The 24,132-nt window shown below is 38.1% G+C and overlaps 1 pseudogene; it reads right to left on the bottom strand.

Moving 5' to 3' along the window:
• Positions 1–9,703: 9,703 nt before the first annotated feature.
• Positions 9,704–22,845, bottom strand: LOC118499936 (annotated as a pseudogene).
• Positions 22,846–24,132: the final 1,287 nt, after the last annotated feature.

Genomic DNA, 24,132 nt, shown 5'->3' with positions numbered 1-24,132 from the left:
GTCTTCTTTTAGCTTCTCATTGAAAAATTTTTCCTAAGCTCCCTGATTCAGTGAGAATCTTTTTAGACCAATCCCACTGAAGTCTGTCACTGTGGTCATTTTGACAATGTTCTACAACTTTGTACACAGTTGTGTTCAACACTAATTAGCAATGCATGTCTAATATGTTTTTGGCAGTTTGAAAAGTTTTTCACATTATATAGTATACAGTGATGTAGGATGATTTCCTTTAGGCTTCCACACTTCAGTAGCTGCTCTGACACCAGTAGGTATTTGGAAAAACTGACCAGCCATTCATCTACTTTTTTCAACCCCTAATTTTTATTTTCATTATCGTAGAGAATAGGATGGTTCTTCATACTCTTAATCTGGAGTAATTTCTGTGTCTTCACTTTGCCACTGGAACATCCCCCTGTATTCATCTGCATACTCTTCCTCAAGGCTGCTACCCACAGTCTTCAATTGAGGCTCATGGCTCAAGTTTAGCTTCTGGCAGAGAGTCCTCAGCAACCCTTGGTCCTGTTGGTGGCTGTAGTACAATAAATGGACTGGTACCAGAAGTTAATTCTTCATCTGTAATGTTTAATGGGAAATTTTAATCCAAAATGATGGCATAAAATGGTCTACTTATCAAGAAATATCAGTCTGTCAAGATTCTAGCTTCACATGCCAACTGAATATAACATGAGATATAACTTGTTAGTAGACAATCAAAGGGTTTAGGAGAAATGTCATAGTTTAAGAAAATAAAAGCTATGTATTGTGACATTTTAGGACTTACTACTTAGAAGTAGTAAACATGCCTTTCCATCATCTATATTAAAGTACATGGTCAAGACAGTTAATTAAATAAGAAAAAAAGTTCTCATATAAACCACATCGCTGTATTCATTAACTGAATAGAGAACCAATTATAAGCCATGATTTCCTACACGATCTCCAAAAGAATCAAAGGGGGATCCAAAAATCAACCAGGAGCATGGAAAGTTTGCTGGATTTTAAATATGTGATATAGTGGAAATTGCTAGAAAGTTTATGGGCTTTGACAGGAGAAATGTGGGTTTCCTACCACTTAGAGGCTCATAAATGAAGGATGAGGGAGGAAAAGGAAGAGGGTATGTGTTCCATGGAGATGGTCAACAGAAGCAGGTGGAGTGGCTCTGAAGAGAGTGATGAAGCAAACACGAGGCCAGTCTGTCCTTGGAAACATGCACAGCCATCAAGAGGCAGAATTTGCCTTTGAGCAAATGCGACAACAGGCAAAACAAGCAAGGTTCTGACGGCTGACTAAGGAATCTGTTGGGTAAAGCTCTTCAAAGTGTTCCTGTACCTGAATTATTCTCTAAGCCAACCATGAGAAATCTGGAGGCCAAAAAAAAAAAATGAGGTAGGAAGGGAGAAAAATGAATGCTTATTTTTAGCAATAAAAGAGTAGTTAAAATATTTCCTAAATTTCCACTTTCATATTTACTTTATTCTTGTCTAGGTGATTCATCTAAGGAAAGACAAATTTAATTTAATATTATTGTGATGGAACATTATATTATCTGGCAATGTCATTTTAAAAACATATATAGTGAATTGCATTAAGCTACATTCAGTACCATCTGAAACTCAGTTTTCATAAAATTAATTTGATTTTTTTTTCACACTGGTCAGAATATATACGAATAGCAATGTGGGTTTCCTTCTACACTCACAAAGTTTTCACGTAGCAGGCTCACATTTCCCTGACTTTGAATGGATGCGTAAGCAAGCTACGTAGTTGTCAGGGCCTTGTCTTGCCCCCTCAAGTCTACTTAGGCTTTAGAAGCTGTTGGTTGATTTAAGACCTGAAGTTGGTCTATCAGAGGCAGTGCTGGCTTGTTAATAGTCTGGGACATGACTTACCCTGTGACCCCTTTTCTCACATGGAGGCTAATGTGCCTCGTCTTCCTAGACTTTTGTGATTCAAACCAGACAACTTGGGTATGAACATTTAACTTAGAAAATTGCTTAATTAACACAAAAGTGCTGGCCAAATTGACCAATGCTGTTTTTCTGAGTGTTTTTAACATATTGAATTTATCTTATCCAAGTTGCAGAGTTTGAGCTTGGGGAAGACACAGTCCTCCTTTCTTTATGTTTGTGCTATTGCTTAGGCAAAGCCTCTCTGGTGTCATCTTTTGTTTCTCCTGAAGGAAGGTTGGGGCCATGTGTGAGGCCTTTGGTTAGGACTATGTAAGTGATCTTTCCTCTCACTCTCTTCTGAATGCTTTCTTGTTATGAAGAGCTGGATGTTATTTAGACAGCTTCTCTCTTACTCTGTTTTCCTTTTCCTTCCTTCCTTCCTTCCTTCCTTCCTTCCTTCCTTCCTTCCTTCCTTCCTTCCTTCCTTCCTTCTTTCCTTCCTTCCTTCCTTCCTTCCTTCCTTCCTTCCTTCCTTCCTTCCTTCCTTCCTTCCTTCCTTCCTTCCTTCCTCTCCCTCTCTCCCACCCTCCCTTCCTCTCTCCCCCTCTCTTCCTCTCTCCCTATTTCCTTTTCTTGCCTTGCCTTGCCTTCCCTTCCCTTCCCTTTCCTTTCCTCCTTTCCCTCCCTCCCTCTCTCTCTCTGCCCCTTCCTCTCTTCTCCTCCTTCCCTCCCTCTATCTTTTTCTTTCTTTCTCCCCTCTCCTTTCCTTTCTTCCTTCCCCCCTCCTCCCTCCCTTCTTTCCTTTCTTGTTTTATGATTTCATATTCTTCTTTCTATCCTATTTCTACTTGATTGGCAAATTCACTCCTTTTGATTTATTTACAATTATGTGTCTCCCTATATACCTAGATTAGATGGTGCAAGGGTGAGTAAAATGCAACTGTTGCTATCAAGGAGTTTATAGCCTTGTAGGGGAGAGAAAGGTAGGTAGGGAATTGTCTGTGTGGAAAGTGCCACAGTTGTACTTATGGGGTAGGAACATTAGTATGGCTGCAAGAATGAAAAAGTACAAGCTGATACCATTGTTGGGTGGTGGAGAATGAACTGCTGCTCAGATCCATTCCCTCAGGACTTTGAACCAGGAATACTGACTAGCCAATGAGCAGTAGGCTCATAATCAGAAAGGTTATGAAAAAAGTTAAGAATTCAGGATCCTCATGAGGTAGCAGAGAATATGAGAAAACAAAGGACACCAGGTAGTATATGAAGAAAATTAGAACAGGCACCACCAAAAATGAGTCAGAGACCTATAAGAGACCACACAGCTCCTCCTAAGAGGACTAACTGCTGGAAGGGGGGTGGGTGCATGGGAAAGGAAGAAACTTAGTCATGCATCTTGGAATTGTAATTGTTCAAGGTATATTAATTTAGTGTTCCAGAGGATGAGGTTGGAAATAATAGAGTGTAACAGTTATCAGCATTGCATCTAGAATGATATGGCTATATTGTGTGATCTTTGGCAAACTGACCATTCTAATACTCATGTTCTCCTTTATAATATGGAGAAAATAATAATAACAACAACAACAACAACAACAATAATTAACTTTAGGGTCATTTTAAGAGTACATGAGATAATCCATGTCAAGGGCTTAGCATAGTTCCTTGCACATCAAATGTTCTGAAAAATATTACCTATTACTATTTTATTCTGTCTTAATATACTGAAAGTCATAGACACTGGCAATTTTCAAACTGTGGGTTACAATCATGATGATAATGTAATATAATAAATTTGGTGAAGAGTAACTAACAATTTAAAGAAATAGAATAGGGTATATAAGAAACATTTTCAATCATAAAGGTATATTTGCAAAAAGCTTTTTTTCAGTGACACACATGTATGTGTGTACATATGTGTAAAGGATCCTACTCATAACTAATTGGAGACCACTACACTATATAAATGCCAGATGGGTAATAGATGGGTCATAAAATATACAATTAATTGGTTTGCCAACTCCAGCTCTGGGAAGGGGACACCAATCTGTGCATTAGTGAAACCAAGGCCATGTGCAGTGTTGCACTTTGGTGTTTGCATGTATATATGTGAGTGCAAATAACACTTGTTCAAAACTTGCACCTCCTGGTAATGAGGGTTTTGAAATGCTAAAGCTTGCACTTCCTTCCATCTTAGAGAATTTTTATCTCTTAGCTGGAATTGCAAAGTGTAATGCCTCCAGTGTAATGCCTCTCTTCTGTATCCTTTGGATAAAGAATGGTAGATTTATTGAAAAAAATGTCTATCATGCTCCTTCTATAATCTGTACATGTAATAATATAGAGAACATCAGTAGTTCAATGCTAAACTTTGAAATCAGGCATATCGTTGATTGATCAAAGTGAAATGTAGACACGTGCAGATGCAAATTACTTGGATAAAAGATTATCCAAGCACTCATTTCAGAAAACTAGTTGAGAAAGCACTTTATTTAGTCAGACAGACTTTAAGTGAAAACAGAGCCCCTGAGCTAAGGTAAGATGAAGATAAGAGGAAATGCATGCACTTTGCAGAATATGTACTTTAATTTAGAGTGTGCCTAATCATGTATCCCTTAAAGAATAGATAAAAGTTCTTGGAATAAATGTGACACTACTACAAGAGGAAACTTATTAGTTGTCTGGAATCATCAGCACTAAACAACACTAGACTAATACAGAAAGGGGGTAAATGAAAGTACTGTAAAAGTCTTATTATTGTTAGAGTGAGATATGGGGAATCAACTTGATTGGTAGAAGAAAGACACTCTTGCTGGAGATATAAGTTTAGCTGTCATTAGCATACAGATGGTAATCAAGCCAATATATGAGGCTTTAGTCTCTCTCCTATGCTTTTCTTATATCTTATTAGCAGTTTTTTGAATCTTTTTTGTTCTCTAACTACATTCACAGTCTCCTCGGTTTTACCTAATCTCATTGCACTGAAAAACATTTATACACTGAAATCCCTGCAGTTTATATACCCAGCTCTGACCACTGCCCTGAACTCTAGGTTCTCAGCTCCCACTCCCCACCAGTCTGCTCCACCCATAGACTTCCCTAATTCTGTCACTGGTAACTTCATGATTCTGATTGCTCAAGTCAAAAGTCTTAGAATCAACCTGGACTGTCTTCTATCACATCCCATCTGCAATCTAATGATAAATCTTGATGATCTATATTTAAAATAAGTAGAGAGTCCAACCGCTTGTCATACATCCATACACTGTTTTCTGGGTTACTTCCATGGCCTCCTGCCTGGTCTCCCATTTTGTGCCCTTGTCCCTCCTATAGTCCGTTCTCACCACAACAGTCAGAGTAATCCTTTCAAAACTAAAGTCAAAATTTTAACAGCGGCTACACCACTCTATACACTATGTTTTTTTTAACCTTTTGGCGTGTATCTCCTGTTACTCTGCCCTTTCCTCTCCAACACCCCCTTCCTGGAAATCTTTCTTGTAGATACACTGATGACCTAAATATTCTCACAAACGTCACCCTCTCAGTGGCTGACTTCCATCGCTCTACTTAGGATGGCCTCTCTGTGATCCCCATCCTCTTTTCTTGCCTTCTTTTTCTTCATCAGAGTTATTACCACTTACCATACTGTGAGGTTTGCTTTGATTGGTCTGTATTCTCCCGCTAGAATGTAAGCACCAGGGACTTTTGTTGGGTTTGTTCGAAGTATCTCTAGTGCTTAGGATAAAGCAGTTTCTGGCATATAGAAGGGAATCACTAAATTATTCTTGAATGAGTGCCCAAGACAAAAAGAAGTATAGGGGAAATATATGCAAAACAGATGGCAAATAAAGAATTAATATCTACACAGAGAAAGAGTTCTTACAAATAAGACAACTCAGTACAAAAATGAGTGAAGAATATTATTCTAAAGGACAGTTGGTCTACCCAATATCCATTCTCTCCCCTCTTTCATACTAATAAAGCTCTACTCTTATTGAGGGAGTCCTCATTCCAGCTAAAGAGCTGCACTTCAACCACAGCTTCCTGCTAAGCTGGAGTATTGGCTTTAGCAGATACAAGATAGTACGGACCTGTGGTGCATGGGGGGACAATAAGACTTGATGTATTAGACTTTGTGGTTTTGACAAAGCAGTAGGCAATAAGATTGACCAAGTGGGCAACCAGAAAAAGAAAGAGTTGGGATCTTAAATGAGAGAACCTTGGGTATAACTGTTAGTTCTGAAGAGATGAAGGTAGCATAACTTAAGAGGGCAGGTCACACAGCCTGCCTGTGATAAAGTAGTACTTGTACTTGGGTGATAGAGAAGGGGTGAGACTAGGAATCCCTGGAACATAAGCTGAATCCACAATTATTTTTTCCCTTCAGATGTCTTAAATATGCCTCTTAGAATTCCAAAATAACGTGGCATCTTCACTTCTAGGTTATCTTAATGCCCTGATAACATGTTGTCTGTGTTAATGGGTTCTCTGTCTGGCAGTAAACTTTTCAGACTGTGTGAACTTTATGATCATCCTTCACCATCTCATGGACTCCACGGACCAGCTCTCAGCAGGATTGTCCTCTCTGTGGGAGTCTGAGTCCTTTATTGAGGAGTCTCTTCTTTCTTGTCTCGTCTTACTTAAGAACACATTTCCTACTGTAAATTGTGCTGCTATGAACATTGGGTGCATAGGTTCTTTTGCATTGGTGTTTCAGAATTCTTAGGGTATAATCCCAGCAGTAGAATAACTAGATCAAAAGGCAGTTTGATTTTTAGTTTTTTGAGGAAATCTATACTGTTTTCCATAGTGGCTGCACCAGTCTGCATTCCTACCAACAGTGCACTAGGGTTCCCTTTTCTCCACAATCTCTCCAACACTTACTTGTTGTTTGTCGATTTGTTTATGATGACCATTCTGACCGGTGTGAAGTGGTATCTCATTGTGGTTTTAATTTGCATCTCTCTGATGGTTATTGATGCTGAGTATATTTTCATATGTCTCTGGACCCTCTGTATGTCCTCCTGGGAGAATAGTCTGTTCAGGTCCTTTGCCCATTATTTAATTGGATTGTTTGTCTTCCTGGTATGGAATTGTATGAGTTCTTTATACCAGTTCAAAAGAACCTATGGGCCCCAATGTTCCTAGCAGCTTTATTTACAACAGCTGAATGCTATAAACAGCCCAAGTGCCTATCAGTAAATGAGTGGATCAAAAAACTGTGGTACATTTACACAATGGAATACTATGCAGTAGAAAGAAAGAAGGAACTCCTACCTTTCATGAAAGAATGGATGGAACTGGAAAGTATTATGCTGAGTAAAATAAACCAAATGGCAAGAGATAAATACCATATGATCTCACCTGTAAGTGGAGCCTAATCAACAAAACAAACAGGTGAGCAGAACAGAACAAGAGACATGGAAATAACAAACTGACAGTGACCGGAGGGGAGGGGATAAAGAGGGAAAGAAGAGGAAGGGTCAAGTCAAGGAACATGTATAAAGGATCCATGATGGGCAGAGACAATGGGGAGAGAACTGAATGTGGGAGGTGGGAGTGGTTAGGCAAGGGGAGAGTAAGGGGGGGAAATGGGGATAACTGTAACTGAACAATAATTCTAAAAAATGAACAAATTTCCAAGCAAAATATCATATCAGTGTGGAATTTTGAGGCTTTTGTAGGTGTTGCTGTGGTTAGTCCTGAGATGGATTTTATGTGACCCAGAATGGAAGGCAGAGGCTGCCTCCATGGCTGTGTTCCTTTGCTCCTCAGGTGTCTGCTTGTTATACCCAGCACCTGACTCAATACCTTTGTGTATACACACTTATAATTCAAACCAGGGCACTTTTGGTAGAGAAAAGAGACACTGAATAAATAAGCTAGGAGTTGTAAACCAACACTGTCCTGAGAAACCTGGGCTATATAATCACCCTGGTGATATTATATCTTTTCCATCTGTCTTATTGAAATCATGCCTACTGTATTAGTTTCTTATTGCTGCTATAATAATTTTCCACAAATTTTGTGGCTTAAAACAACAAAAATTCATTCTCTTACCGCTCAGGAGGTCAGGGGTCTGAACTGAGTCTTGCAGGGCTAAGATTAAGATGTCAGCAGGCTGTTTCCTCCGGAGGGCTTCAGGGGAGACTCTTGTTTCCTAGTTTTGTCATCTGGATACCCTGTGCATTTCTTAGCTCATGGTGCTGCACTGAATCACCTTCCTTCCCTGCTTCTGTTGTCCCTTGCCTTGATATAGATCCCATTGTAGAGGTTTCCCACATATTTATTTCCCTTAATCTCTCTTAGGTAAACAGAGACTCATTTTTTTTTAGCCCATCATCTTTCTTGGCTTTCCATTGTCAAAGTCTTTATATGGATCTACCAGTTTCCCCACGACCTGACCTCACCCATTCCCTGGTCTGGCCTTGCACTGTGCCCTCACTTTGACATCCAATACTAGCCTTTCTAAAAAGTCTCCTCAGATGCTTTCAAGATCTTGCTCTTTATCTTATCTATTTCCCCTATGTCCCCTGCTGCCCTCTGTAGACTTGCATGTGTAAGTGCATGTGTGGACACACACACACACACACACACACACACACACACACACAGAGCTACTCACTTAGAATGCACTCAGGCCAACGTTTTGTCACCCTCCAATCAATTTGGTACACTTTTACACACCGTCATTGCAACTTACATTCCTCTTTAACATATGTTTGCACGACTGTAATTATTTAACTTGCCACCGCTTATTTGCCTATCTTCCTTCACGCCCCACTGCACTGAATGCTTATTTAGGGAACTTGTGTGTTTTGATCACTATGAACCCTAATATTGTGCTTGAAACATGAAAGGATTTACTCAGTAAGTATTTACTGGCTGGTGTACTGTAAAGAAGACCCTTATTTTGGTGGTATTCATCTCAATATCTGCTTACTCACTTGACTTAAAGAGAAATTATACATATCTTTAAAGATCCCCCCAACTCCTGTATCTTTTAAGACACTGGGAAACTTTTCCCATTTGATTCCTCTGAGATTACTTTTGTCATACTATTTCTGATTCCCAGGGGAAAGCAGTAATGGTAGAAGTCTAGGCCAGGAGTCCTTTAAGGAAATCTAACCATGGTCCAGGCTTATTCCAGAATAAAAGAGAATCATATAATGTAGATTTTTGTTCTGTGTGCTGTGTGACTCTCATCCACATACACTTAAAAAGACTTAGGTCTTAGTTCATGAGGGGACCTCACTGGTCTCTTGGAACCTACTGGGAAGTGCTGTTTAGCCTGGTACATAGCCAGGCTTGTCCTGTACCTCTGTTACATCTGCAAGGCAGGCCCGCTGTTTCATTTCCTTGTAATTGTCTGTCTTGTTCTCCTACTACCCATTTTTCTTTTGTCTCTTCACGCTGTACTGAAAAGTGTTTCCTATTTTATTACACACATTTTATTCTCTCTGTGTTAAATATGGGCACTTTTGCTCTAATTGCCAAAACCAGGAGTGTGCTCATATGATATCTCTCTTTCTAGCATATAATTCTTTAAACGTAGAAAACTATTCATTTTCAGCTTACCAGAGACTCTAACAAGAGTCTATTCTGCTTTCTGAACCTGTCTGGTGTGTAACAATGTGCGCCATATGGCCTCAACAAACACTTCTTTGCAATGCCTAATTTTTTTTTTTTGCCTCCAGCTTTCCCTCTTGAATGTATGTACTCGATGTGATTTTGCATATTCTTCTTTTATATAATGATCCAGATTCTTTGCTCTTCTGTTATATTCTTTCACCATTGCTTCAAGGTCTTTAGCTTAAGAAAAGGTGACAGTGTCATCTACATATTTGAGGTGTCTCCAGTCCTTGAGTCCTTTTCTTTATCTGTAGAAACCTTGAAAGTTTTCTCAAGGCAGGAGGTGAAGAGTCTTAGTGAGATACCACCTATTAATTCTACACTACATGCTGACCTTTACCACCCAATTTTCGAGTTAAATGTGACTCTATCATTTGTGAGGATATGTTTGGGGCACTTACCATGTGGGTTTTCTATTGCTTCTCCGGCAGGGCTTCTGACAAAGCATCAGTTTCCATTAAGTCAAAATTCTTTTCAAGTCCCACAAAAGCCATACAAAATGACTTGTTTATTATCTATTGTTCAGCCTACTCTGCAGTTTGAAAGCAAATAAAAAATAATGCCTACTTTAACTACCCATACATGCTGGGTTACATCAGTAGTTACATGTGGTTTATTGTCTATAAAAAAGGTGTATCTCTAATTGAACTTCTGGGCCACAGATAATATTTATCAGGTGATTAATTAAGAAGCAGCAATTTTAAATGAATAAATGTCAACTAGGGAAATGGCCATACTTCCAAATTGATTCAGCTAACATTGTCACCCAATTAGAAATACAAGCATGACAAAACAGAAAGAAATATATAGTAGCTATGAAAACATCAGGAACACTGTATATACCCACAAAATGTATATAAAACTCACATCTGGGCACACTCTGCACACACAGTCTCATAGGTTCTCTCTGGTTGGAAGGCATGATCAAAAATGCTTTTACAAAAAAAAAATGCCTTTGCCATACCTTTTGTTCCTTTCCTCCCTCCCTCAGTCCCTTCCTCCCTCCATCTCTCCCTCCTTACCTGCTGCCCTCTTTCCCTTTTTTCTTTCCTTCCTTAGTGCCTTCCTTTCTTCTTGGTGTTTATGAAATACAATTCTATGACAAAACTTTGTGTATGGGTGTTTCAAAATGAAATACAGAGAGAGGCCAAAGTGCTGCAGAAAGATGATTTATTGCTAAACTATGACTAAGTAACAAACGACTCCAAAACAGTGGCTTAAAACAACAAATAGTTATTACCTAGCAGTTTCTGTGACTTAAGAATCTGGGTGTGGTTTAGCGGGGAGCTTTTGACCCAATTCTCCCATGAGGTTGTGGTCAAACTGTTGGCTGGGCCGGGGTCTCATCTGAGACCCCGGGCCGGCCAGGGGCAGGAGGACAGACTCCACTTTCAGACTCCACCTAGTGATTGGCAGGTTTCAGCTCCCACCATGTGCGCCTCTCCGCAAGGCTGTCTCGAGTTGTGGCAGCTGGCTTTCCCCACCGTTCTGAATGCTCCAGGACAGAATGTGAGAGTGAACACAAAATGGAAGCCACAGCCGTTTTATAGCCTAGTATCAGAAGTGACACCCTTTCATTTTTGCCATATTCTGTTCATTAAAAGTGAGTCATTCAGTCCTGACCACACTCAAGGATGGGGTTGCACAAGGGCATGAGTATCAGGAGGTGGGGGTTATTTAGGGCCACTTTAAAGGCTGCCAACCATGAGTTCCAAAGATTTCTTTTGCCCCCCACTACTTCCTTTTACTTATAATGGAATTACAATTTAATTCATATATTTCTTGCAGTTAAATGCAAAAGCAATCACTTGTTCCCATTTTGGTGAATTTGCAAATATAGTGATTTTCACAGGGGAATGCTCCTTTCTTCCTGTTTCCTACTCTGCTTCATCTCTTTTATTAACAAACTACCTAAGTGGTGTCTAATGCATTTCTGTTATTTATTTGCTAGTGTATTCCTGGTGTCTAAGACAGTGTCTCCAACTCAACTGATAATAAACATTTGCAAAATAAATGAAATGTGCCAATAAGTGAAATAGTACCAATGATTTTTTCCTTCCTGAGCTCTCCTTCCCTTCAATCTCCTTGCATTTTCAGAGGAAGTATGGTTAACAGACTCTGGAGACAGAATTGCTACATTCATATCCTAATTCTCTGCCCTTTACTGTCCTTGAGGAAGCTACTGAACCTCTCTGTGCCTCACTCTGTTCACCTGTAAAGGATGATAGGATTGCTATGAGAATGAAACTGAGATAATTTACGTAAAGCTCAGAAGAGTGTTTTCACACAGCTGACATAGTCTTTAGTATGTTTCTTTTTTCCCTTTTAAAAAATGGAATTTATTGGGGTTGACATTGCTTACTAAAATTATATGGGTTTCAGGTGTACAGTTCTATAACACATCATCTGTATATTGTACTGTGTGTTCACCACCCAAAATCAGATCTCCTTCCATCACCATTTATCCCCCCTTTACCCTCTTCTCTCTCCCTCCCATTTCTCTATGGAAATTACCATGCTGTTGTTGTGTCAATGAGGTTTTTAAATATTTTTTGCTTAATCCCTTTACCTTTTTCACTGATTATTTGCCATCATTCAAGTATTTCTCATTACTTGGTCAGTCTCATTATACTTCTCATGTAAAGTATTGCATCACTGTTGTTTACACACTTAGTTTTATCTCAACAATTAGAGTATGTTAGAATACTACAATGGGATCACTTATCTATCTCCTTTTTCTACACTGTGAATTTCTTAAAACTGAGTCCTTGTCTGATTTGTTTTTGTGTTTCTAGGGTAGAACTGGTGTATAATTATTTTTAACATGTATTTGTTGGATGGTCTCTTTCTCTCTCTCTCCCCATGTCTGTGTGGGGAATCCTTAGACTCTAGCATTACCATGCCTTTTATTAAAGATGCTAAAAAATTTTGTAGTTGATATGAATTAAGTGGGTACTTTGTTCTTTTACTTCTGCCTCACCCTAGCTTTTCCTACTCCTTGCAGTCAAAATGGTTTAGCAGAGTGAATCCAGACCTGCCACATAATACTTTCTAGACCAAGGCGGGGCATGCCTAAATAAATAAAACTGACTCATCATATATATCTTTGACTGGAATTTCTTATTTGCCTTGGGACATTGCCTATTTCCCTGTAATCTCTGAGATACATCATTATGATTATTTTAAAACTTAATTTATTAACCCCAAATACATAAGTATAGTTCATTTTTTAGGATAGATGATAGTGGTTGATATTGGTGAACACAGTAATAAACTATGGAAATGTTGTTCCAAATAGATATATGAGGGTGAGAATGTACAGTGTATTCCTACTTTCCACAACAGATTTCTGTGAATCCATTTAGCTTTCATGCAAAAATTATGCCAAACCTACACTTGAAGGATGAGAGCCTAGAGGGGCTGGTGCATGATGTTAGGCTTGATTATGAATATAACAAGATACAAGTTTAGGGAATTCAGAGATATAACCAGGAGAAAAACAGAGATGATCCAATTATTTATTTTTAATGTTTTAAAGTGAAAAGAGATAATGGCAGCTGGATGAAAACTAAGCCATTCATTTTATTTTAAGTAATTATGCAGCTAAAGAACCTGGTTAGATGCTGCATTTAGAAACTGTTTGGAGGTCACATTCAAATATTTCATTGTTCAGATAGTATTGTTTCAGAAGGGAGTTGCAATGAAAATTCAAACAAGAGATAGAACTGGGTGTTCAAGAAAACATGAGACCAAACCTTAAAATAACTTATTTTACTAAAATGTAAAGTGAATTTCTCATTTGGTTGATTTCTACTGGTTGTTTTTAAAATATTTATAATTACAGCATCAATCAAGCTAAAATGAAGAAAGTAGTATGATTCACTTTTTATAAGTTATCGCTAAGATTATAGACTTACATATGAGGTTGCCTTAGGAATACATAGTACTATTTATCATTGTGAACATGTGCAGACTTACCATTAAAATTTTGAAAATGTTGGTGATATGTGGAAAATAATGGTGGTACAGTGATGCCCACTTTTTAGCAACAGGAAAACCACATCCGCGCTGTTCGAGTGGATAACAGAGTTCTCTGAAACCCTCTCACCAGCGTCATTCCAAGACTCTTTCAGGTCAGGTCCGTTTAAGACTGTTGGGATATCTTTCAGTCTAGTGAGATGTGACTTTGAATTCCCAAGGAAACTGAAAAAAGAAAGATGCATAAAGCATTGCAGAGCATTCTGGGTATAGGAGATTATGTTACAAAGAACATCGAAGTAATTGCCAATATAGAAAGTTAAGAGACAGAAGACTAATATGTAAATTAGTCTTCTGCACTCTGGTCCTACGTTATAATATCAGATGATTAAAGTTCGTTTACAGTCTTTTACTCATCAGTGGAAAAGAAGTGTCTCCTTCACTCTGCCTCTCCAAGGCTGCATCATGGTACCGCAGTGTGCGCGTCAGAATGCTCTTGTTACTATGCCCTCTTCCCTCGGGGACTATTATAGTGTTGGGTGAGAAATTATAAAAATGGACCAATTTGTCCCATGATATTAGTAGTGCAGAGAAATTACAATATTTGTCCTTTAAAGAGATGTTTTAGAAATGCTGTTTGAGAAGCGATGTTCATGCCGGAAAGATCTAACCCTGTGACAGCCGGACTGAGGAGGCCTTTCCTCACCCTTCTGGCAGTCAAGCCTGAGCTCTCACTCAGACCTCCCTCGTTCTCAGCAATAATGATGCATTGGGTTCTAGAAAAATGAAATGTGTTTGCATTCTTAAAAGATGATTCTAAGGAGGTTTCTATGGTGGTAGTGAAGTAGAACATTACACAGATGAATAAAACATTGTTCCTTTTTATTAGGAGCTACTGCTTCTCTATGTAAACTTAGTAGAATCAATATTAGATACTACAGTGTTATTTATGGGGCTGTTCTAGGTGGGGTAATACATGAGCTATCATCAAAATTGTGTTAAAAACATAACATGGACTCTTAATTTGTTTCATTTTATATTGCTTTTAGCTTTAATTTATTTTTTTAAACACTTATCCATTTATTTTTAGAGAGAAGGGAAGGGAGGGAGAAAGAGAGGGAGAGAAACATCAGGGCTAAGAGAGAAGCACCAGCCGGTTGCCTCTCATACACTCCCCGAGCGGGGGATAACCCTACTACACGGGCATGTGCCCTGACCAGGAATTTAGCCAATTTTGTTCTGTGGAATGATGTCCAAGCAACTGAGCCACACTGGTCAGGGCTAATTTAGTTTTTGAATACACCAATATTTGAATTGTATGCACTCATAAATGGTCATATTTTCTGAAAATAAGTGTTTACCCATGTTGCCAGGCCTATACTAAAAATGTTAAGAAACAAAGGATAGATGAGTTGCAAATTGACAGCCTAATTAATAGAGTCTTTCCTGTCAGCAGATGTTAAATTCTAAGCAGTGTTTTTGTTTGTTTGTTTGTTTGATTGTTTTGTGTTGTGCTTGTATTTCGCTTTTGGTTAAAATCTGGAACCAAGGTGATGTAGAAATATGTTTTTTTTAAACCTTTGTTTTCATTAACATTGTAGGAATGGCAAATTTTCCTTTAATGTTTTTTTGGGTTTGTGAAATTTCATGTGTCAGCTATTTTAAGTATCAGCTATAGATCAAATGGTTAGAGAAGGACTGATTTGCGCTCATCTAAGACTTCACCCTGGCAAACCCAGATGCTGGGCTGATGCTGTGCTGCCTGTTTGCTCTCAGAGACTGGTGAGGGGAGTGCCTGAAGCTGTTCCTTTCCATTTTTCCTGGCTCCCAGATACCACTGCAAAAGGGAATAACTTAACTTCTGATTACCTTTTCATGTGAGTTTTGGCCTCCAAGATACGGTCTCCAAGATATGGAGACCAAGATTTGGTCTCTAAGAGAATTTCCAAGTTATTGGCTGATGTTGGGCATTCCAGGGTCTTTCTCCATGGTAGGAATCTAGCGAGGTGTTGGGAAAGGCCACAGATTTTGGAGCCATAGGTTTGGATCACTAGCTGTACATTGGTTAACTGCTCTAAGCCTCAGTGTTTTCATCTGTAACGTGGACATTTGGGATGATAATATGCATCTCATAGGGCTGCTGATGTTAGTCAATTAGGTAATGGATGAAAAATATGTTGTCCAGGGCTTAGTTTATTATAGGCACTCAGTGCTCATTTATTCTCCTTTTCCTCTATTATGACCTGAAAGCCAGTTTAATTTACTGCGAACTCTTAGTTGGGTATCTCATGAGCCTTTATGTCTTTCTCCCCAGGAAACAGTTTAGGTAGTATTCTAAATGCTTAGTAAATTGTGCTAAACTAATAGTAATATTAGTGCTAAACTAATATTAAAAATCTGGGAGATCTTTTGCCCTTCCTTCCTTCCTTCCTTCCTTCGTTCCTTCCATCCCTTCTTTGTTTCTTTGTTTCCTTCTTTCTTGGTATTGACTCAGAAGGTACTGGTTCCTGTATTATGGATGCTGAGAAGTCTCAGGATCTGCCATCTGCAAGCTGGACCCTCAGAAAAGCTGGTGGTGTAGTTCAAAGGCCCGAAAACAAGAGAACCAGTGGTGTAGCTTCCAGTCAGTCTAAAGGCCTGAGAACCAGGAGCTCCCAAGGTAGGAAAAGATTGATGTTCCAGCTCAAATAGGCAGAGAGAGAGAGAGACAGAGAGAGAGAGAGAGAGAGAGGGATTGGTTCAAACTTGATATTCACTCATATTGGGGAGGACCGTCTGTTTTGCTTAGTTCACCAATTCAAATTCTATTCTCTTCTGGAAACACCCTCACAGGCATATCCAGAATCAATGTTTAATTAGTGATCTGGGTATGCCATGGCCCAGTCCAGTTGACACATAAAATTAACCATCCAAGCGGCAAATTTTTTTATCGACTTATATTATCATCAGCAGAGTATGAGAGAAGTTGATTTCCTAGATGTTTGCTGACACAGGACATTTTTAATTTTGAAAATTATGTGGTGGTTATAGTGGGGTACAATTTTTTTTTAGCAGAAAAATGGCATATTGTTACAATGGCTAGTGTGTATACTGCATCTACTATACATCTACCTATTTTGTAAATTTACTATTAGTTTGGAAAAGATGTTTAATTTTGTTTTTATATTTAGATATTTTAAATTATATTATATCCACAGATTTTTTTTAGAGCAAATAGATATTGAGCTTTACTAAATATTTGTTGGTCCTCTATTTAGATATTTTTTCTCCTTTGACTTTGCTTTTTAAAAACAAATGCTATTTTTTGGCAATTAGTTTATTTCTATTCAAACTAAAGTCCTTTACAGTTGGGTCTTACAAAGTTTTTACTTATCAAATTTCAGCTTCATTCTCTGAATATTCAAATACATTTGTCGACTGCTTTTAGAGGAGAGACTGTGAAGGGATGATGATAAATCTAGAAATAGAATTCTGATCTTTTGAATGTAAAATTATGATACTCAGAGTCCCGTCCAGTGGTTCTAAATCCAGACAGCGTCTGAATCACCAAGGTGCGAAAGAAAACCTGAGCCTGGGCACCGCCACAGACCCACTAAGAATGTGAAGTAGGTCTGAGATGTTATTTTTTCAAAGACTCCCAGGTGACCTAATGGGTAAGCAGGATAAAAACAAACAAACAAATACCCCCCCCACCATACACACACAAGGTAATGGACACAAGTTCAAATCTAAACTGTCTCTACTCAGCTGTGGTCTTTTGGTCAAACCACCTAAAATGCCTGGGCCTTCCGAGAGCTGAGATGAGGGGAAAAACCTGTGGAATCTCGGCCCTCCACCTGTTCTATAATAAGCCCAGGCTTCCACAAGCCAAGACTGTCCACAGCCTGATGGTTTCAGGAAGAAATGTTAACATCGCAGGTACATGCTGATGTATTTGATAGAGCATATCTGTGCGGTTTATATACAGAGTGTATCATTTGAAATTAAAATAGAGGAAGTTTTAAGTGATTTCACTTCAGGGTCCTTGTTAAAGGCCGGGTAGCGCTGCCAGTTCTTCTGTGAGAATTACAGATTAGCAAAGTGAGAATTGTAGCAGTTTGGCTGTAAAGATATTAAAAAGTCTAGTAAGTTTAAGTTATTTTCACTCCAGGAAAACTATAATCATTTGAAAGATCGAAGAACAAGAGTGAAATTTAAAATAAGGTTACATATGCACAGATCACTGTGTTGTTGGTAAAGAAGCTGTGGGTGATTGTTTCCTCTTATTTCATTATACTATTGGGCTAATAACTTTATATTAAAAAAGAATTTGAAGTAGTTACTAAGAATGTTTTAAACCCATAGTATTTTTTTTAAAGAAGTATTTTTTTAAGATTTTATTTATTTATTTTTAGAGAGGGAAGGGAGGGAGATAGAGAGAGAGAGAGAGAGAGAGAGAGAGAGAAACATCAGTGTGCAGTTGCTGGGGGTCATGGCCTGCAACCCAGGCATGTGCCCTGACTGGGAATTGAACCTGCGACACTTTGGTTCGCAGCCCGTGCTCAACCCACTGAGCTATGCCAGCCAGGGCTTTAAACCCATAGTATTTTTTTAAAAACTTTACTTGATAGGCAAGGAAATCATCTCAGTTCAGACCAAGAATAACTTTTCCTTTATTGAAATGTCAATGTATTACTGGACATAAATGTTAAAATGTCACTGAGAACCCTCTTTATCTAATTCTCAATATCTGAGCAAATACAATATTCTTGATTAATCCTTTGCATAGAAGTTCTAAAATTGAGAGTTTGCTGACCACACAACTTAAAAAAGAAACATTATAATATTTCAAAGTGGAGCTAAAAAAATAAACCCTAAGAGTTCAAGTGTCCAAAGGTCTGAATTTATGTGTTGATATGAGTTGATGTAAGTTTCCATGGCCTTATTATCAAATCTTTCTAGATGAGCATCATTATTAACTTTTTATGCAACAACTGTTTCTGTATTGAATGAAAACAATGCAAGAGGTGACGAGACCATGAGTGTCAGGCACAGATTTCTTCGTTCAACTCTTAAAGGGGTGCTTGTGTGAAAAGCAGCATAAAAGATGAAAGAACCCAGGTTTCTCATAAAATTTAAATCGTATAAATTCATGAACTAAAATTATTGCTTTCACCTCCCCTGTTTTTCCCGGTGTATTTTCTGAACTAGGGCAAGTAAGCTAAAATTCATAATTTATAAACAATCTGTGGAAAAAGTAGTGAATTATTTACAACAATTTTGAAAAATGTGTTTGTATCTTACACAAAAATTAGCTACCCTGTTCATCACAATGGTGCCACAAATATGCTGGAAATTAGGACTTGCAGAAGCGAGTTTGGAAAAATAGAGTCCTGTAACTCAATCTGAGATTGGAAAACCAAGCTGATCCTGAATGGTCTATTTAAACAAGTGCCAATTATTGAATAATTCTCTGACCTACACAGAAAGTTATTGTATATGGAAAGATTTTTTTCCCTGGGAGTGCTTTATTCCAGATGCCCTTTTAAATTGTTTTTAATTCTCTGTGGGCAGTAGATAACTAAACCTACAGAATGTAGTAATGGCAGGGAGGAAGCAATCACGCTGGCCACTTCTAGTTCAGAGTCATGGAAAAGGCATCTGTTATATATGAATTGCAGACTATAAGGACTTTGACAGTTCATAGACCAGACCTAATTTATTAAACTAAGTTTCTAATATAAACAGTAATTTGTTTCAGGCACTGACACTGCAGGTCTGGATTATGTGAACCAAATAGAAAGAACTGTATTTCTCTTTTGGAAAGCGTGTGCCTTTCGGGCACTGAAAGAAAATAATCTAATATGTCATAATAGTAAATATGATGAACATGGCCGGCCTTCCTGAGCAGGAGTTGATTCACACTCTCTCCTTTTTAAATTTTCCAGAAGTTATTTTAAAAGTACTGAGGCATGGTGTGTAAGCTTCGAAGCACACCTGTGCGTTATATTCCAATGGGACGAGAAAACGGAGAGGCTACTTGAAGAGGTTCCATCTTTCAAGCATTTTCAGTCTGAGATATCATTCAGTTTAAATTGATAAAAATAGTCTCAATACAAAGTCAACTGTTTGATTATAGAAATATAATCAAATAGAAACTGTAGAAATATATGAAGATTCTGGTGACCCTGTTGTCTAATTTTGTAGATGATGTTTGATGACCCAGGGATCCTGAAATCTACATATTAAAAGAACCCAGGTATTTGAAAAAGACCATGGACTAAATATAGCTTTATTTTGAGACTTATGAAGGTATGTTTTAAATTGGTCAAAAACCACCATGTGGCTAGTTTTTTAAGTGGCTGTACTCTTTGAGAATATTAACACATTCTCACATACACCCAGTACCCATTATTAAATTATTTGTCTGTTGCCAACTCCTGTGCTAGGCAAGAAAGAATCTAAAAATCTCTATTTTTCTTGTTCTAAAGGGTGGCATATTAACTAGGATGATTTTGGATGCAAGTAACAAACTCATCCTAAAATGTGGCTAAAACATGAAGGGCATTTTATTATCTCACAAAACAAGAAGTAAAGTGGGGGCTCTGCCAGGGTAGCTTAGTTGGTTAGAGCGTCGGGTTCGATCCCTGGTCAGGGCACACACAAGAATAAACCAAAGAATGCATAACTGAGCGAAGCAACAAATTGATGTCTTTGTTTCTCCCCACTGCCCCCTCTCTCAAGTCAGCAAAAAAAGTGCCCCAGCTGGTGTGGCTCAGTGGATCGAGTGCTGGTCTGTGAATCAAAGGGTTGTCGGTTTGAATCCCAGTCAGGGCACATGCCTGAGTTGTGGGTCAGGTCCCCAGTGGGGGGGTGTACGAGAGGCAATCACACACTGAAGTTTCTCTACCTCTCTTTCTCCCTCCCTTCCTCTCTGTCTAAAAGTAAATAAATAAATAAAATCTTTTTAAAAAGTACAGTGGATGGCATTTCCATGCCTGGTAAGTCAATGGCATTCTCTTTGTTTCACTCAATGTTGTCCCAATACACAGTGGGGTGAGTTTCTATCATGTGTCCCTTCGTAAAGGAGAAGGAATCTTTTTCCAGAATCTGAAATTAGATATTTCCCCTGACTTATTGGTCAGCGGTTGGGTCATGCAGCCTTGCCTATGTTGACCATGGTCAGGAGAAAGGGATTTTTCTGATGGGCATGAACTACTCAACGATCTAGTCCCCACCACAAAGGATAAGGCTGCCTGACACCTAATCAAAATCGAGGTGCACTTAATAAGAAGGAAGAGGAAAGCTGCCGTTAAGTATGCAGCTAGCAGTGTCTGCCAAAGGTAAGAATAAAAACACAGAATTTATCGATGACACCTGAACAATAGATCGTAGGCATAAAAGGAAAATCTATACAATATTACTTTATTACCCACATGCAACTGGGAATAACTCTTTTAGTATTTTTCCATGAAGCATTTATAAAATGTAAATAAAAATCTTTGTAGCATGGTATATTTCCAATAAAGCAAAATTCCAGAAGAGGCAATGTGATAGACAAAAACATTTAGATCATTCTGGTTAAATTGACTATGCTTAGTTTTCTGAAGCCATTTGGTTTATGTGACCCTGAACTGACAAATTATTTTTTGAATACAACTAGCCGATAAACTTTTTTCATGTTTCAGAGAAGTACTCTGACTTTTTCTCCTACCTAATCACTCACTCATCAGGGGTAATGCTGGCTTGGTGTGGGGAAAATGAGAGGAAGATCAGAGGAAGAGGAGGGGGGAGAGGGAAGGAAGGAGAGGGTGCAAAGCGAAACAGAGGGAACTAATTATTGGGGACAGCACGTCATTCATGGTTCTTTATTTTACTATATTGGGTGGTACATGTATTTGTTCTTGCTTGGAACAAATTGATTTAAATCATTTTCTTTTATTCTTTAAGGCTAGACTTTGCTATATAACTTGAATTCATATCCAATAGACTTAAAAATGTATTTTCTTCTTAGTATATGGACTTACCTCATTGATAATGGCGGTGACCTAGTGGAAGGGATTATTAGCTGCTACATTTTAGGGTCTTCCAATAGTAGCTTAAGAAAATTGTCTTCTTCAGTCAATAAATATTGGAGTCCTACTGGAACTATAAGCAGCTGTACTCATTCTAGGCGTTTCTGTCTCTAGCACAGAAATTATGTACCCCCTAATCTTTGAAATTATTTTAAAGGGGGAAGAGAGATGTAAAATGGAAAAAAAACCTGCTTTAATTAGAAACACACTAATTCAGGATGCATCTTTAAACAGGAAGATATCTGGATAATAACTGCAATGCTTTCCCCCAACTCTGCCTGAGATAGCGCGTGATCCTTCCTTCAGACGCGGAACAGTGACTTACCTGGCCATTGGTCTGATTCTGCCTGCAAAGGTGCTGTGTCCATGAGGCATGGCGTACAAAGCAAGGAAAGTGGAAAACAGGCAAACAAACAGTAACAAGAGCAAATCCAGCTTTATTTCACAGCTGCAGAGGTTTCGGACTGAGATGTGCACGCTTCCATGTGCAAGCAATTCCTTAGAAAGGGTGTTAGTTACACACAGGTTCGCAGTTTGTAAGACTACAGTTTTCACGGTAAGAGTCACTACTGCATTTTTGTTTATAATAGCTTGTTTTTTTGTTTAAAGTATAGGTTTTTAATATTGTCCTTGGATTGAAAAACTTTGGTATAGTGAAGTCAATATACAAGAAAGTCAGTCTGGGGTTTCCATGAGCCAGGAGCTCACATTAAAGTGAGGTCATGCAAAATGCCCATTATGTGTCCCCCGCTCCACCCCAGTATTCTTCTCTTGAAAAAAGGATTAGAAGAGAAAATCGTTCAGAAAGAAAGCATTTTATTTGAAGTCAGGACACTTGAATTCTATTTTTTTTAAATGGCCTCACATTTATTAATGAACCAACCTACTACTGAAGGAAAATTATCAAGAGAAAAATAGTCCAATTCCCAGTATAACACCAAACTGTCCCGACAGCAGTGGTCTTTTCGGTGACCTCAAGAGGCAGACGACATGAACATGTGAGACGTCTCTGACGTGCCCTTCCTGATAGACCCAGATCGGTTCTTCTCCAGTGTCTCCTCTTGGAGTTGTACCTGACTTTGTGACCAGTTTTCATCCGAATCCACTGGGGAATGGGCCGATTCTGCTTTTATTTCTTGGCCAGGAACCTCTTGATCCTGAAAGTCTTGTGAGAAGACACGGTGAAAGGACACGTGAATTCTTGTTCTGCCATCCTCCTGATTTTCGCTTCTCTTTGTGCTTTAGTAAGCCTGATACAGTTTGTGTATTTCTGATTCACATTGATTGCCATTTTGAACAGGACAGAGTTCTTGAGTTTCCTCTTATGTAGCAATAAAACTCCATGATTCTTAGAAGCCTAGATTCTTCCTAGTGGACGAATGATCTTTGCTTTGCACGCTCTGCCTAGAATACTCAGGAGAAATTTTTTAACATTTCAACAGAAGGATTGGTTCTTACTAAGCAGCTCCATGCTTGTTCAATCCATGGAATGAGGTGCACCTGTCCTGAATGTAATTTGCTGACTAGGAGAACATCTTATGTTATATATAGATTTTCTAAAACCAAGACAGTGCAGGGATACAATCACACCTGCAAAAGAATTCAATTAGAAAATTACTTGTGCATGTGTTCAGTAGTGAATTTCATTAAAAATAAAGCACATTCTATACATTCACTATGGTTTTCTTATATTGGAATGTTGTTTGAGTTTCTCTTTGCTGTAGTGTTATTTCTGATTTCAGTGTAAAACTTGAAAAGGCATTTAAGTTTGAAGTGTGCATGGCTTACTTCCTTTAAGAGAAGCAAAATGAGCAGAACTTCCTAGGGTTATAAAAACTGTGTCTTTTTAAAGTTGAAAAATAAGCCTTTGAATGTTTATGAACTTTTGAAAAGTATCCATTTAAGTTTGATATTTAAAAGAATTTCCATTTCTTCATTTTAAGGCATTATGTTAAAATAAGGTAATAAAAAGTAGAATATAGAATATACCTTAAGTCTATATGGTTCTTTTATTTCTTCACTGGATCTCATCTAAAAGGAGAAACCATTACTGCCATTAGTTGCTGCTTGGATCATGAACTCCAGGCAAACATGTGACTTTTTATTGTGACTGTATTTAATTTTAATTGATTATCAACTTTTTGATAGGACATGGGAAACAGGTGTAAATCATAATACAGGCAATTATGGGCCAATTATATTTAAAAGCTTTGGGGTTCATCATATCAAACAAGAAATTCAATTCACTCATTTTAAATAAGAACAAAGCATTATTCCAAATAGTCTCTTTATCAAATGTAGAGGGGATTAAATATGATATATCAAATTCTGAAACATTTGTCTTCAATAAAATTTGGGCACTATTTTCCCAATTTATACTTCCATTTATGCTTTAGTTGGGATAATACAATTGCTCTATTTCTGATTCATTCTCACAATAAACTATGTATTATTCTTTAAATCTATTGCCTGTAGATAATACCGTAATAACTATATTTTTCTTACCAATGAGTATTTTTATCAATTAAGGAAGTATCTAATTATCAAAATACAGACTTTGGTGTGATACCCTAAGTGC

The sequence above is a fragment of the Phyllostomus discolor genome, chromosome 4, assembly GCF_004126475.2.
Source record: "Phyllostomus discolor isolate MPI-MPIP mPhyDis1 chromosome 4, mPhyDis1.pri.v3, whole genome shotgun sequence".
Classification (NCBI taxonomy): domain Eukaryota; kingdom Metazoa; phylum Chordata; class Mammalia; order Chiroptera; family Phyllostomidae; genus Phyllostomus; species Phyllostomus discolor.
This window is presented reverse-complemented; position numbering and strand designations above follow the sequence as displayed.